The sequence below is a fragment of the Antechinus flavipes genome, chromosome 1 (genome assembly GCF_016432865.1).
Source record: "Antechinus flavipes isolate AdamAnt ecotype Samford, QLD, Australia chromosome 1, AdamAnt_v2, whole genome shotgun sequence".
In the NCBI taxonomy this organism is placed as follows: domain Eukaryota; kingdom Metazoa; phylum Chordata; class Mammalia; order Dasyuromorphia; family Dasyuridae; genus Antechinus; species Antechinus flavipes.
Window position 1 is genome coordinate 347,328,889 of NC_067398.1, and position 14,025 is coordinate 347,342,913.

Here is a 14,025-nt window from a genome sequence, read left to right on the forward strand (position 1 = left end):
AGGAAGAAATGGAGGAGGAGGAGGAGATGGAGGAGAAAGAGAAGTAGAAGGAAGAGGAGAAGAGCAGGAGAAGAAGGAGGAAGTAGAGGAGAAAGAGAAGGGAACAGGAATAGGAGAAGGAAAAGGAGAAAGGAGAAGGAGGAGGAAGAGCAGCAGCAGTAGCTGGGAATAAATTCTATGTGGAATTTCAATCCCAATGGACCTTGCTTTGGGAAGAAAAATCATCATTGGTCATTCTTTGATACAATACCAAGGCAGTTCAGCAACTATTTTTCCACTTAATCACATTTGAGAGTTCCCTTAGGATAATATTCTAATTGAACAGCCAACATGTATAACAAGTAGAACTTGAACACAAGCCTTCCTAATTCCAAAGCAGGCTATAAAGTATATACATATGTATATACAAAGTATATACATACTCCTTACTGGCTTCTATCTAGAAATTTAATATTTTTATTAATTCGGATTAGGCAAAGAAACTCTTCTTTATTACCTTAAATCAATACAAACTATGTCAAGGGATGATCAGTCAGATAATATGAATCACCAACAGGTTCTTGAGTTCAAGTTCAAGTGGCTACATTTAGCTTAGCTCTGAGTGCAAGATCTGGCCAAAAGAGAAACAAATATATCTCTCTGCTCCCAAGTTTCATTCATTTCAAGGCAGACACAGAATCACTATTACTAAAGACCTCCAAAGATAAAATACCTATTCAGTTAAGACTAGTAAGACTCATTCTGCGTTTACTCCTACATACCTCCCATCCCCTTCCTTCCATCCCCCAGGAAAAATCTTCGAAAACAGGGAAGGAAAGGTAGAATCTTCCTAAGATTCCACAACCTAAAAGATGCAGGAAAGCAATTTTACTCTAAAAACTTAAGGGCAATTAGTAATTATCATCTTTCATGGAGACTACAGCAAATGAGGATTTTTTTAATACCTCTTGTTTTTGTGATATGACATGCATATTTCTGCACTTTCAAAAATATAAAGTAGAAGAATTTATATATCAAATCCTAACTGTTCTGGAGAAAAGATTCATAATAAACAAGTCTGTTCAAAGCCAAACTGAAAAGAGATGAAAAATGAATCTCCTCATCAGTGTTCCAATTATTCACATATACCTCTAGTACCAGAGGTAACTTAATTCTTAAAACACACACACACACACACACACACACACACACACACACACACACACACACACACATTTCATCCTTACTTAGTCTTAGTATATAAAATCTTTTAATTTGCTTGGATAGCAAAGATGATGTGAGTGTGTAGATGTGTAAGGATTATAAAAGTGACAAGTATAAAGAATTTGGGTTTTAATTATATTACAATGGAATCAAAGACTACAGCTAGGTTCCAAATGAACACACATAAAAATGTGGCTTATCAACTTTTCTAGAATATAGATTTTTGTCTTATACTGCCTTAGGGCTACATAGTAACCTGGAGAAGGCAGTCACTTGGAGTATCTTTCACTAATCCAATTGGTTTGTCTTCCTTGAAAAAATAGCAGGAATCCTTAGAATATGGTACATAAATATTATATTTCATGGAGAGTGAAATATATTATGCTTTATGTAATACCTTTGCTATAATCTCTATCAGAGCTTAATTTTGAAAAATACTATTAAGAATTTTGGACTTAAATGCCTGGAATATTTTGTCCTAAAAAATTACTGACAGCTTTACTTCACTAAACAAAATTGCACATATCTTATTCAATGAAACAGATTTCATGTCTGTCATGGTCACCTTAGGCATCTACACTGTTAATGGAAAAAAGATCAGTAAATCGTCAAGTGCTATATAGAGAAGTAGAAACACATCAGGTACTGTGATAATTATTATTAATCATTTTTTTTCTCAGTTCAGTTGCCAGTTGCAAGCTGCTAGCTACACTTTCTAGGCCAGGCCTAACAACAACTTGTTCGTTCTCTCTCTCTCTCTCTTTTTCTCCCTCTGTCTCTGTCATGAGAAAATCTGGTCAGACTTGGCTCCTTCCCCTACAGGAAGGGTGGAGTGAAGATAGGTTGACAGAAAGAGACAGAATGGCTGACTAATCCCTAGGTGTAACCAGCAAGCACCAAAGGAATTGTACCAAAGTCTGCGGACATCTTTATCTTACTTCCGGATATATGGTCAAAGGTCCTTGAGGTACCCTAGGCTGGCATTTTTATAAAAGGTTCCAGCTCCCTTTGTTTACTTCTGAGGGTAAGGTCCAGTATTTGGGGACTACTTCATAGCTTGTCTATAGTTTTGGAAGACATTGCTTAGGTGGAATGTATGTGAGCTATGACACATCCCTGAATCATGATAGAAGGGACCCAGATGGGTATGTCATAGGCTAGCACGTTACCTCACCATAATCTTTATTTTTCAGATCAATAAATTGTAACTAGGTTAAATTGCCTTAGGCACTGATACACATGAGGGATGTTTGCTCTACAAATCTAAAATACAAGTGCTATATACATAAGCCTAGAACTTGGGACTAGCTTAACTAGACAAAACTATTATGATTTATTATTTTAAAGAACTTCAAGACAACTGTAAAAATTAAACTTCTAGAAATATAAGTATAAAGAATAAAATACTTCAGTACTTTGATGTTGTTTTATTCCCAGTTTTACCTATTTAGATTAGTTTTGGGAAGCATGTCATGTCATTAGACAATTCACCTCATATTCTTATATCTGTTCACAAAATTTGTTATGCAATATGACTTCATAAGTTTATAATGCAATTCATAAAGTTGGTGTTTTTTCAGGTGATAAGGGTAGCTGTTTTTGTTTTTTTTTAATCACTCAAAGCTGTTATTTCTTAATTCATGAGAAATATGATTATAGAGAATATTAATACAGAAGAAAAATTCATCAGGAGAGTTATAGTTAAAGGAAGTAGAAAATATTAAACCAGAATTAACTTAAATGCCCTGTTTCCCTTTCATTGGCCACCTTGGGGCATTGTACTAGCCATCAAACACTGAATGACTATATGGGAGTTCTACCACATATCGGTCCAAGGATATAGGAAGGTTATTTGAAACCAACTAATGACATCCTATACCCCAGGGTAAAGAAGGGAAACAAAAAGCAATGAAGGCTGAAAAATTTTAACTTATATATAACTCAAATAATCTAGGCAACAGATAATAAAGGCAAAAATTATCTATTAAATGTTGATGACCTTTCCCTCCTTCTGTGGTATCCTTTTGAAAAGATATCACCCCCCAAAAAAGTAGAATGGGGAAAAAAAAGCTTAGAAAAAAGAATTCCATTTTTCTCTAGAAATCAGATTTCATTAATGGTTTTTTTTAATGCCATTAACTTAATGTACATGGAAAAATAATTCTTCAAATAGAAGATAAAAAGAAATATGGGTTTAAGACTCTAGTTACACTTTCTTTCCAGTTTACTTTCTGTAGCCAAACTAACACATTCTTTCTCCAAACTAGATTCTAATTCATGCTCAAAAATATTTCAATACAGCTGTAGGCAGAGATGAGCTTTCTATTTGAGGTAAGGTAGGGCCTGCCTGTGTGCACAACCAGTTACCATCAAAGCAAAGGCCCTGAAATATCTATGTCAACATTTTGCCCCTCTCCCAAGACTCAACATGCTAACGAATAATCAACCCTTTTTATTCACACTTCCAACTTCAGCTACCTTTCAAATGGGACTAGAAACTCGCTAAATTGTTTTGCTTCTGTGTAAGTCCAAATACTGGAGACAAACCTCGATCCAAGATGAGCTCATGATTACTGATGCAGAGAACCAGCCCTACAACGTTAAACAGCATTTTCAGCTGGAAATACTGGCCTACATACAAAAACCAAATGCTATTTTCCAGAAGATTTATGCAAACATAAAGCTAAAACCACCAACAGGACTTCAAACCAAAATGCTATTTAAGCATATTCTATGTGAGCAATTCCCACAAGGCATTTTTAACATCTTAGCAGAAAAACAAAAAACAAAACAAAACAAAAAAAAAAAAAAAAAAAAAAAAAAAAACCCTGCCACTAGTCAGAGGTTGGTCTTTCAAATTTAAATCAAAAAGAAACACTGACTTTAAGGGAATGGTTTCAGTGACCACAATTTTAAATCAGCTTATTGTTCTAAAATTAAGAGTGATTATGAATTTTGGATGGCAGGATAGAAAATGCAACTAATATGAAACGTGAATTTAAGTCTGCTTTGCAAGCATAATTCTATAGTAAAGTGCAGAACCTCTGGCACTCAGAAATGATATTGAATCTGAAACAATTTTAACAACATTTTAAAAGGAATTTTGCTCCATTATTTTACTAGTTTAACAAATCTGAAAAGAATATCCATACATAACACTGTATAAAACCTACAATGCAATCTTCTTTTCTTTTGTTATGCTCCATCAAAATATCTTAGGGTACAAAGACTAAAATTTTAAATAACAAAACACAACACCCTTACATACCAGGCACCCTTAATCCAACTGTCTTGCCTATAACCACCCCTACTTAATTTAATTTTTAAATTCTCAATGTTTCTGAGACTGTCTGTTCTTCTAAACAAAATAACCACCTCACCCTGGTCACAAAAATTCATTTTCCACCATTTCCTCCAGCTCAACCTATGATTATAGTTTTACTAAGCTCCAACAGGCAGGACTGGTTATATTTGTTAACATCATTTTGGATAAGATTCTAGAGTTGCTGATTTCCTGTTTTAGGAAGTAACAATTCTTTCGAAAAGATCCCTAAGGCAAAATGTTTAGTGTTCCTGTGTAAGCTTTAACAGCCTTTGTTCTTCACTTTGCTACATTCATTACTGCTTTCTTCTCTCTTCCTCCAAAGTCTTTACTTTTCCATGATAAATTTAAATGCCAAATCAAATCTAAGAATATACTTTTAAGACATTAGAGACTTTCCATTATCCATGATTGTGATGTTATAGGTTGGAAAAACAGACATGCTTTGGCAGAGGATGCCAGCTCATCCAGTGTTCTTTTGGTATTTCATTATTATTCCTCACTAAAATGTTATCCCACAAATAATCCACTACAACATTCATCTTCCACTCCATTCCCCCCATTTTACCCATCCCCCCATCACACTACCACCACCACCACGACTACCAAAATCACTAAAAAATTCCTCTACTTGGTTCCAAATGAATCCCTTTCTGGATGAATCATTGCTGCAAAGTAAAATAAAGCTGGTCAGTAGAATGAAGAAAATGTAAGTCTAAGTCCAAAGTCTCTAAATTCTAAAACGATAACCAGATGGCCTCCATTTGATGAGGCAGTTACCTTTTATGTAATCATACAGAAAATGCTACATGAGTAAATGCTCCATGAGTAGGACTGTGGTGCAACGCAAAACAATGCATTTTTTCCACAAGGCCCAAAGTTTCTTACCAGCATTTGCACTTGGCACTTATCAAGGCCTATTTCTCCGAACTGAATAGCCAGCAAGATGCCTATGCACATGCTATTTACGATGAAGCCATCCTGAGCTAGCTCTGATAACAATGTCATCATAAAGTCATGCTAATCCCATTAAACTTGGATAAGATAGGAGTATTTCTTGTAGAGTCAAACCACAATTTCTTCACCAGTGAACCAATCGGTTGTCAGAGTCAATCTGTGTATGCATGTATCTTCTAATTATTATATTCATGCTCAAAATATCGTATCTCACCTTGTGAACCTTGACCTTTTGGAAAGACAGATCAATGCTCAGTTACTGTCACACAGATGCATTACCTCTGCAAATATGAAAGGGTTAAAAGCAGCCCCAGTCAATAGGCCTACAAGAAAAAAAAGACAGTATGTATGCCTTCCAGCATCACTGAAATGCATGTATGCTCATTCCTAGAACAATATTGTTACCTCTTGGCCTGCACAACAGTCAGAGGTGCCCCCCATCCCCAAACACACAAACCCTTTACTAGCATCTAAGATGAAAAGCACAAGACAGCATACATCCTGCAAAAGAAAACAGCATGCAAAGCAGCATTCTCCAAGTCACAAATAAAACTACAATTACAAAGCCATCAGTTCATTTTGGTTTGGTTTTGTTAAAAGAGAGAAAGAGACTGCAAAAACCAAGTGTCCCCACCCTAGCAAAGAACATTTTTTTTTCCTTTAATAAGGGTCATAAATCTCAGCTCCTTGTCTATCCCTTAAGCAAAAGAAAAAGGCAGGAAAAGCCCAAGTAACCTCAGATCCTGCAAACCTGTCCAATTTTTTTTTTCCTCCTCTTCCCTATACAGAATCTTTTAGGACTACATTAGACACATACCAGTGCTGTGTGGTGTCTAAAGTGTGCATTCACATACTGTGTTGGGATGGTACCTTCCTGCAAGCTCCTCTGCTTTTGGCTGCCATGAAGGGAGGAAGCTGCTATCCCACTGTAGTAGCTCAGTGACTGCATTGTGTTCAGGAGCTGATCTGCCTCAAACCAGTTTCAGCCGGTTCTGGTCACCCTACATAAAAAAGCTATGGCAACCCTCGCTGAGTTGCCAACAAGTCCCTGAAAATCAACAGCGCAGGGGGGATCTCGCTAGGGGTTGCTTTTTTCCTTTTTGGTCCTGGTGAGGAGGGGGAAGTCATGGTGTATCCCCCCCAACACACATGCACAGACCCTTGAAATGCTCACCTCTCCAGCGCCCCTAAAGCCTCTCAGGGCCCCATTCCCCCCCTCCCTTCTACCCGAAGCTCCCAGCACATCCATTTCCCCCTCCTTCCTTTCCCCACTTACCTCCCACAACCTGGCTCAGATCTTTGTGTGTGTGTGTGTGAGTGTATTTCTATGTGTGTATGTGTGTGTCTGTGTTGGGAGCTAACAAAGAGCCCCCCAATAAAGAAAAATCTAGAGCTCTGTCCTCACTCAGGATGCGTTTGCAGCACACGACGGCCTTCAACCCCATAGCAGAGAGCTGCGGGCTTGTTGACCAGGTTCTTCTCTGCCTGACACCCCGACTCTACTCCACCCCACCTCCCAGCCTGCCCTCCCCTCTCTCCCAATACTGTCACCACCACCACCACCACCACCACATGCCCCACACCCGCCCGCCCACCCAGCCAGCCAGCCAGCCAGCCAGCCAGCACCACCCCCCTCCTCTTTCTCCAACCTTCTCCTCTTCTTTCAAGCACCTGGGGAGAAAAAAAGTCCAAATCCCTTCACCCCAGGGAAGAAAGCTGGGGATGTCCATAGGGAGAAGGAAGGATGAAGGGGAAGAAGGGGAGGAGTGGGGGGACAGAGGCCCCTTTAAAATAAACAGTGTAGAGACAGTGCTGGGGGAGGGGAGGAGGAGAAGGAGTGCCCCACTGCTCACGTGGCCCCCGCTCAGAAGCCGTGGGGCCTAGCTCCAGCGGCGCCCTTTTGCAACCCCCCAGGAAAGTGTTAGCAAAGAGAGGGGAAGCTCTCCCCAGGGAAGAGATTGGAGAGGTCAATGCTGTCAAGCCAAGGGGACTAAGAATCGCCCATTGCTACCCCCACCGCTGCAGTGGTGGCAGCAGCTAGGGGCAGATGCAAACGCAACCTACCTACCCCCCCACCCATCCCAGTCTCCTACCCAGAGCCCCCCTCTCCTGGTTCCTTCCTGCCCTCCGACCCTCACCTTTCCAGCCTCCCACTCCCACATATACACACTCACACACATAGGCGCACACCCACCCCCTTCCCGGTGTTGGCCTTTGCAGCGGTCAAGCCCGGGTGTCTGGGCCGCAGCTCGGATGACCTTTGTTTAGCGCGGCGCCGCCGGCTGCTGCTGTAGCTGTCGTGGCTGCTGCGGCTGCGGCGGCGGCTGCTGCTACGGCGGCGGCAGCGGCGGCGGCTGCTTCCATATTACGGGCGTGTCATCTGCATTCCCGCTGCCTGGGTCTGTGTGTGTGTGTGTTGGGGCGGCCTCGCCGCCGCCGCTGTTGCTGCTGCTGCTGCTGCTGCTGTTGCTGCTGCTGCTGCTGCTACTACTACTACTACCACTGGCTGCGCCGCAGCTTCAGCTCCCCGGGCAGCTGCAACAGGAGCAAGCACAGCAGCAGGGGCGCCGGGGCCCGGCCCCACCGCAAGATACCCCGGGGCCTGGAAAATCTGAAGCCCCGGGCCAGGCGGGCAGGCGGGAGCCGGCGCTCGGGTCCCCGCCGCGCGCGGCCCTGTGCCTCTCTCCCGGGGAGCCGCGCGCGACGACCCAGGGCAGCTTGGCAGAGTAGGCCGCGCGCGGCGCCGCGAGCCCGGGGCTGAGCAGAAGCTGCGGCCTAGGGAGGGAGGGGAGGGTGCCGCCGTGGCCCCAGCTCGCCCAGGCACGGCCGGAGAGCCGAGCGAACAAAAGAGAGGAAAGGGAGAAGGGGGAGGGGGGAGGGGGGGCTGGGAATGGGGGAAGGGAAGATTGGGGAGGGGGGGGTGTTGGTTAGAGAGAAAGGCATGCAATATGCTATTATTCTCATAACTAGCTTAGATTATTACGAATTTTAAAATAAGTCTGACAGACCTGCCAAGTCTCACCCATATGGGGCTGCTGGATTTTAACTCTCGCCCTGGTGATGGTGGTGATGGTGAGAAGGATGGAGAGAGGATTTTTTTTTTGTCCAATGTGTATTTCAATCAGACATTTTAGGATCTGACTCAGTCCTTTAAACGGCCGCAAGCCGCAGCTACTGGAGAGCAAGGCCTTGCTAAAGATGGCTGGAAAATATCGAGAGGCTGGGAGGGGGTGGGGGGGAGATCTTAAGGAAAAGGAGTGGTGGCTCTGTTAGCCTTATAATGGTGGCAAATAAAAAAGAGGGAGGGGGAAATCTTAAGAGAAATTAATTTTAAGCTTCTCCCTTGAGGATAAAGAAGGGGCCTTTTATTTATAGGTCCAGCCTGAAGCCCTTTTCTCTTTAAATAGTGCCACAAAAGGAGTGAAGACACCCCAGTGGGGAGAATGAGTTAAAAAGCCAAGAATTTTGCTATCCGAAATAAAAAAGGAATTGGGACTTGATTAAACTATGCCATTTTCCCTTTCTTTCTTTCTTTTTTTTTTTTAAGGTGAAGAAAAAGGTATTAAGAAAACTCAAAAGGAAGGGAAAACAAGGTGCAAAAACTCCAAGGTGGTTTTTAAAAAATAAATGCAACATAGTATTTTTAAAGAAAGTATACAATGGTCAAACACATGTATAATGCCGAAATTTCTTTATCTTCTCATTCCTTAAAGGTGAGATTACCCGATTTTCTATTGTAGATTAAACCTCTTGTTTTATCCATTTTTATGTCATGGTTTTTGAAATGTCCACAATCTGGTGTTTTTTTTTTTTTTTTAACATCCCACAAAACTGAAAATCAATTTAAAACACAATGCCAAGTGAGCAGTCACTAGGAATAGAACAAAATGGGGAAATCTAGGGGGATGGGGGAAGAAAAAGAAAAAATTGCCTTTCTGTCCAAGTCTGCTAAGACTTCACTTGGCTCTACTACTACAAATACTGCATCAAACTAGGCTACACCTTTTAAAAAACAAAACAAAGCCTGTTATACCATTTGAATAAACTTCAGTGGCAAAAAATATTTCTTGCTGACTCTGTGCTGCATGGAATATTTTTGGGGTGTTTCCTTTTGTTGGTTTTAAATTAGATTAATTAGTTAATGTCTGTAGAGCATTTGGAAGATGAAAAGCACTTGAAAGATGTGTGTACCTTACATTAACTTCCATTTTTCTTTTATAGGGTTAGAAGAGTTAGAACTGAACATAACAATTTTGCTATTAAAAAAAAAACTTTTCATATGAATAAATTGAGATATAGTCTTAAAGATATCATTACTCTTTAGCCTAAAATAACAAATTGCTTTTAGTTGCATATAAATTTGATTATATTTAGTTTTAGACATGTCTATATAAATGGCAAAATTTTCACAAGCTTACCTCACGTTTGTCAGTACCATATAAAATGGAAGATCATCAAGGGCCTAAAAATTATAATTTCCAATTCTATATGAATTTTAGAATTCATTTTCAATTTTACTTGAACTTTGATTCTTTTTTTTTCTCTCCACATCATGAATGCACATGGTCCTTTGAGCTACAATGTACACTGTTCATTTTGTAACAGATTACTAAGATGTACTCATAGTATTGTTATATATTATGTAGAAGTATATGATAAGCATGCCATAATATTTAATAAATGCTATAACATTTAATAGATTTGGTCTCTCTGTGGTCAATTTGTTAGCATTTCTTCATCTCTTTTCATTGTCATTCATATTACAGAGCAGCCAAAGGGATTTGAAGGGTTCCAAGATTATAAAGACATGGAATGTTTTCCATGGAGTGTCTTCATCTTCAGAATTTCTTGATGGTCTCAAAATGGGAAAGATTGTTTCTGGAGGTCACTTTGCAAAAACATTTCAAATCAAGTCTTTGTGAAAATAACAGGAGTTCTAGAGAAAAATTGGTTTTTAAATGTGCCTGAATTCACAGATAGTAGACTCTTTGTGATAGTATTTAAAACATAAATATTTCAACCTAGTAATAGAAGATTCGGCTTTCCTCCAAATCATCAAAACCTTTTATTTCTAGAGGGATTTGAATTAACCTTTTTGCTAACTTTGTTACTTATAAGAGAAACAGACAAGTAAAATCATATGCTACAAAATAGTGCATTTCACAGACTCATACAATTGGGAGTATTTTTTTTTTATCCAAAGTATAAAATTTTAAAAAATCCTTTTCCTCCTAACAACAACAACAACAACAAAATCAATACAAAAACTCTTAAGAAGGCTACACTGTTTTATACAAATATAAGGACAAAGGCAGTTACCTGACTATACAAGATTGAAACAAATTACTGTTTCTGAGTGTCATGCATAAAGGTCAACACAAAGAAATCATGTAACATTAATGCCAAGTAGAAACTACAAGAATTTCATCTCTTTGGGAATTTTGTTGTTTTAATTTTGGGTTTGTTTTATTTTAGGATTTTGAGGGGAGAGGAAAGATTGCTGTATAAATCAAAAGGGATTTGATTTTTCAACAGACATTCAAAATCCCAGCTTTGGGTTTTTAAGACGATTTTACTCTTTTGCAAACCTCATAGAGGTATAGAGATAGCTCCCCACATATATTTCTTTCTTCTATTTTCCTCAGTGGAAATAGGAAAATATTGTATCGATAGATTACATAAGAAATGACAAATACACTTTCCTTGGTGTATTTGCAGTATGTGATTCTGCAGACTGAAATAGTCTATAACCTCCTAAGACGTATAAGCAAAATTTATCATTGATTTTTTTTTTAAAAGTATTGCTTACCTTGCCCTTTAGTCATGAAGTTTTAGAATCTGTATTGCAATAGTAATCAAAAAGATCTAGCAGATTTTATTTTGTTTTTAGTGATGATAAAAAGATTGTTATAATTATCTGACTTGGCTAAAATGTAAAATTGAGGGAACTTACAATTAAATAAATATGATGAATCTACTAGAGAGATAGGGTAAATATAATGGTGTAGATTTCAATTCTGGTGATCTTAAATGAGCCAACAAAGAAATTTCCTTTGCCTTTCATTAACTATATAAACTGAATAATAAAACTTCTCCCAAGGCAAGGAGACTCCTATAATATAGAGGCTACTTGGGCAGTTGATTCCTATAGATGAAGGATATAAAAATTTGATTCCTTTAAGACTGAAAAACTAGTATAGATGAATCTTGCATTTTGACATTCAAGCACAAGCATTACAAAAATGATTCTCTGGGGTTTTATGAAATTAATTCTCTCAGCCTGTTAGGATGTGGTCTCAAAGAAGCCAGATCCATGAGTCTAATCCATTACAGGTCAGTAACCTAACAGAAGAAAATTTCAGTCAGGCTGCACTCATGACCTCAAAAAACCATCCTCAAAATCCATGCTGCTGAGCTTTGGGGAAAAGGAGGAAGTGGGTTGGGAATGGGAACCAGGTGAAATGTCAGAGTATAAACCCATTCCCACTCCTGGAAAGACTTACAGAAATCAATTTGGAACTATGCCCACAAAGCTATTAAATTGTATATATGTTTAACCCAGTGATATCACTACTAGATCTGTATCACAAAGGGATCAAAAAAAAAAAAAAAAAAAAAAAAAAGGGAAGAAAAGGATCCATATGTACAAAAATATTCGGGGGCAATTTAGAAGAAACCTCGGGAAGACTTGCATGAAACAATGCAGAATGAACTGAGCAGATCTAGGAGAAAATTTCACAAAATAACAACAATGCTGTAACAGCTTTGAAAGACTTGGAAAACAATGATCAATATAATAAGCAACCATAATTTCAGAAGACTAGTGCTGAAAAAATGCCAGCCATCTCTTAATAAAGAAGAAATAGATTCAGGGAGTAGATTTAAGAAATATTTTTTTGGACATGGCCGTTGCAGAATTTGTTTTGCTTAACTGTGTATATTTGTAACAGTGTGTGTGTGTGTGTGTGTGTGTGTGTGTGTGTATTCCTGCCCACCAGTGCCTGGCACATTCTTTTCAGTGGAGGGAAGTGGTAGTAGGGAGAGAAGGCAAATTTTCATTTGAAAATAAAACAATTCTGCTATAACTATTATTTTGAAAACTAGGGTTTGTTCCAATAGGATTGATATGTTAGGGAACATTTTGAATATAATGTGAATTTTGACTTTGCTGAAGCTTAATTTCTGTCTTTGTCAAGAAACCATATTTATTGTATATCTTTTGGTGTTGTAGGAGTTGTGAGGCACTGATCTGCACTCCATCCCCCACTGAGAATTTTCCAGTCCCAGGAGCAGGCCAAGCAGCAGCCATTAGTCATTGTAATATGTATGTATTTTTGAGCCATTTAATATGTACAAAACTACTTGTTTTATTAATTGCCTATCTTTTTAAAAAGTATGTCACTGATAAAGTTCTCAAGTGTAGGACCCCCAACTTCATTTCTCAATAAGCAGTGTGATTTTTGTTGTGAGAAAAGCATGGTGCTTTTAGGGAACACATATGTCGGTATAAAGCATAACCAACTGTAATTATTTCAGGAAAAAAAAATCTACTGCACACATCCACTGAGATTCTAGGTCGGGACACCATCTGGTCAGAGTAAGCTAGCATCAAACTAAAAGGAAAAAATTGCAACTTGATGGGTTTGGGCAACAAATGATTTTTATCAATGACATGAATAAAGACATAGATGGCATTTTAACAAAGGTACAGGTAACACAAAATTAGGAGGAACAGATAGACATCATATCCAGAATATAAAAAATTTGTCTAGAACAGTGGACTAGATTTAATCAAATAAAATCCAACAGAAAGAAATGTAAAGATATATGTTTTATTATTTTTTAAATCAACCATGCAGGTACAGAATGGAGAAAGTATGATCAGACAGCAGTTCATGTGAGAAAAATAAATCTGGGCAACAACTCAGTATGAGTCAGTGTGCCATGGCAGCCAAAAAAAAAAAATAATAATAATAAGCTAACAAAATCTTTGTATCAATAGAGCACAATGTCCAGAACAAAGGAGGTAATAGTCCTGTTGTACCAGGCCCTTATCAAACCACATCTGGAGTACTTTGTCCAGTTCTTGGCATCATCATTTAGGAAGGCATTAAAAAATTGGAGGATCTTCCTCCGAGCGTGACCAGCATAATGAGAGGTCTAGAGAATCAATGATTAGTTAAAGAAATTGATGATGTTTAACTCAGAGAAGGAAAAGACGGGTAGCCAAAGACATGATAACTATCTTCAATTATTTAAAAGGCTATCATGTGGAAGAGGGATTGTTCTTGTTTTTTTTGAGCCCCAGAAAGTATAACTAGTAGCAATAATTGAAAGTTGGAGAGAACATTTTGCCTCAATGTAAGGAAAAAAACTTTCTTAAAATTATAACTATCTAAACATAAAATAGACCTACTTAGTAGTTTATAGAGTATCTCATAGGTAGAAGTTAGAGGACTTGTTAGGAATATTGTAACATGGGAATGCCTGTTCAGGTATATTGAAAGATGTGGTCTCTGAGATCCCTTTTTACTCAATCTATG

The 14,025-nt window shown here is 38.7% G+C and overlaps 1 protein-coding gene across 5 annotated transcripts in view; it reads right to left on the reverse strand.

Annotated features, from left to right (window-relative positions):
* Positions 1–10,142, reverse strand: part of ZNF532 (zinc finger protein 532) — a 115,124-nt gene extending 104,982 nt beyond the window's left edge. The window contains exon 1 of one of the 5 annotated variants that reach the window (XM_051969565.1): positions 8,491–10,142. The gene's annotated coding sequence lies outside the window, so the exon portion shown is untranslated. Of the gene's footprint in view, positions 1–5,696; positions 5,811–7,676; positions 7,928–8,490 lie in introns of those variants that run through there. The other 4 variants (XM_051969566.1, XM_051969563.1, XM_051969564.1 and 1 more) reach the window with 4 other exon arrangements.
* Between the last annotated feature and the right edge of the window lie 3,883 nt (positions 10,143–14,025).